The sequence below is a fragment of the Centrocercus urophasianus genome, unplaced genomic scaffold, assembly GCF_019232065.1.
Source record: "Centrocercus urophasianus isolate 14NV4802_14NV808 unplaced genomic scaffold, USGS_Curo_1.0 seq_26, whole genome shotgun sequence".
NCBI lineage: Eukaryota > Metazoa > Chordata > Aves > Galliformes > Phasianidae > Centrocercus > Centrocercus urophasianus.
In genome coordinates, this window is record NW_024884822.1 from 2,651,915 (window position 1) to 2,654,530 (window position 2,616).

Genomic DNA, 2,616 nt, shown 5'->3' on the forward strand with positions numbered 1-2,616 from the left:
GTGTGTTGCTTAACCTGGAGTGCATTGTTTTTAATGCAGAAATGCGATGTGCTTCTTTGAGTGTAGCACCCTAGGATTTTGTAGAAGCCAGTTGCATTTAGCTGGGATCCTGAACCACGTCCTGGTGCCGCCTGTTGTGAGCTCAGGCCAGGCCTCCAGGTCAGCTCTGTCAGCTGCATTATTTCCATCTTATCTACTGATGAGATGAATAATCTGTTTCTGTGGGAAAAGTGACTTCCTCTTATTCAGCCAGCTGTACGGGATTTTTTTTCTTGGACACAGAAACATCTTATTTAAGAATCCTTTCAATGTTTGTCTTTTTAGAAGCGTAGATTAAAAATGAAGTTCATCTTGGAGTTGGAGTGAAAGTCCTTTGTTCTAAAGGTGTTTCTATCCGTCAACAGGTCTTTGTCAAGTATTTCATGCTACAGTATGAAGCGTCTGGTAGCAGTTGCCTTGTGCACAGCAGTGGGGGGCGTCCCCAGCTCGCAGCCAGGATCCAGCAGAGGGAGCAGGCAGCGTGCAGCCAGCAGGGCTGCTCAGGCAGGTACGGCTGCAGGGCTGCTGCAGCACCACTGCTGCACTGTGTCTGCAGGCACAGCTGGGGGACAGCATTTACACAGCTCTGGAGCGTGTGGCTGAGAGTTCACGTGGCAGCGGTGGCTCTGTTGTAACCTTACAGAGTCTTGAGGGTGATTGCTTTCAGGAAGCTGCAGTGAGTGGCTGGTGGGCCCCAGAAGCTGGCCAGTGAGTGACTGGTGAGAGTGTCTGTTACAGCAAAATCCAAGCTGTTGCAGAAGAAATAGTATGAACTTTCTGTAGGTAAAAATCCCTCTTTCAACTAGTTTGAGTTGATAAGCAGCTCAGTGAAGTGTCGGGCAGATGCCTCTGTGTGCCATGTGCCACACTTCACATTCTGTACCCTTTAGGTTCTGACTTGAGCAGTGGTGACTGAGAGAAACTTTTAGCTGTAGTTTACTGCAGCAATCTTCATTGTTTGTGTAATTCCAAAGGACACGTATCGCTTTTCTGCCCTAATATAGCTTATGCAATGAGCACTGCCTAAAGGAAGAGTTGCAGCCAATTTTTGCATGAACGAACTCAAACGAAAAAGGATCAAAATGACAAACTGCATATTTCAAGCAGATGATGAAATAAGGTCCATCAACTGTCGGGGAAAAAAACACCAAGTCAGAGCAAATATTGGTCAGCAGCCTTGAGACTCTGCAAGACCTGTAAGGTAAACGGCCTATGATTAATGTGACATTACGGCAGAGAAAACACTTAAGGGTCACATTTGCAAATTAAATTTTGAGTGTTTTCTATACTGCTAATCATGTCTGGTTTCTGTCTGGTCAGTCTGTAAATCTTCCTTCCATATTTCGCCAGTTTACCCATAAGTAGGCTGTGAGAGATGATGTAAAAGGCCTTTCTAAAGTCAAGTGAGAACCTAAGGCAGAGAAGTACTGAGCACTTTGTCTTCCCTGTGATTTTTGTTACTAGGGATCGCAGCTCAACAGAACCCACCCTACTTTGTTTATGAGAGCAGTACATTGAGGTGGGTGTTGTCAGGGTGAATGGATGGCCCTGAGCTTTGGCCAGAGAGCAGTTACCAGAAACTGGCAACAGCAGAGGAATACAAGAGTGGAGGCAGCAGGGGAACAGGCATTGCTGGCAAGGGAATGGGAGGAGAGGAGCTGTGCGATGTGAGCTCCTTACGCTAAACTCAGTGGCATTAAACATATGAGAGAGAGGAGTTATCTGGGAATCTGGTTGTAACAAACCTAGTTGCTGTTTGAAAAAAAAATGTTTGTGTTACTGACCTGGAACCAGTGCTGGCTGCTAACAGTAGAATTGATGTTACATGTAGCATTTGGCTTTGTTTTGAGTTTATTGCCTGTTATCAGCATTCCATTACAATCTATTAATTACAGCCTAGCATTTCACATGGATTTCCAGCAAGGCCCTGCCTTAGGACGTGCTTCCCTTCCAGTTCACCTAGCTTGTGAAAGCAGGAAGTGTGGTGCCCAGCAGTTTCTGATTTGGGTAAATGGATCCTTCTGGGACAACCAATAATAGTCCACTCACTTGCATGTCTGCAGCTTTGCAGGCATTACAAGTAATAGGGTGTCACTTCGGGGTGAGCAGCTGTAGAGTCAGTCAGACCCAAAGGTGTCGGTGCAGCCAAAGAGTGACAGTGCAGCACAGTTCTCCACTCCTCGTTAGTATAGTGGTGAGTATCCCCGCCTGTCACGCGGGAGACCGGGGTTCGATTCCCCGACGGGGAGAGAGTAGTGTTTTGCTGCTAGCAGTTGTTGCTGTTCTCCAGTAAGTTGAGTTACGGACTGGGGTTGGAGCAGCCTTTTCTGGGTCAGAGCATAAAGCAATTCACCGAAATAGAGCTTGGGTGCAGAAATGCGCTGCCATTGCTGCTCTGAGGGGAAGTGCTGGAGAAAAAAAGACACTGGGCACTTCTAGTGAGGGTTCTGAAGAGGTCTGAAACTAGGCTTGTTGGAATAATGCTTGCTGCTTAAACTAGAGTTGTATTTTGAGTCTATTTTTATAGTATCACTCATGATTTCCTTCAAATATCTCTCTTGGCTGAAGGAATCCCAG

At 46.3% G+C, this 2,616-nt stretch overlaps 1 non-coding gene across 1 annotated transcript; it reads left to right on the top strand.

Moving 5' to 3' along the window:
• Nucleotides 1–2,216: 2,216 nt before the first annotated feature.
• TRNAD-GUC lies at nucleotides 2,217–2,288 on the top strand. The gene has a single exon. It is a non-coding gene; the product is annotated as a tRNA-Asp (tRNA).
• The last annotated feature ends 328 nt before the right edge of the window (nucleotides 2,289–2,616 follow it).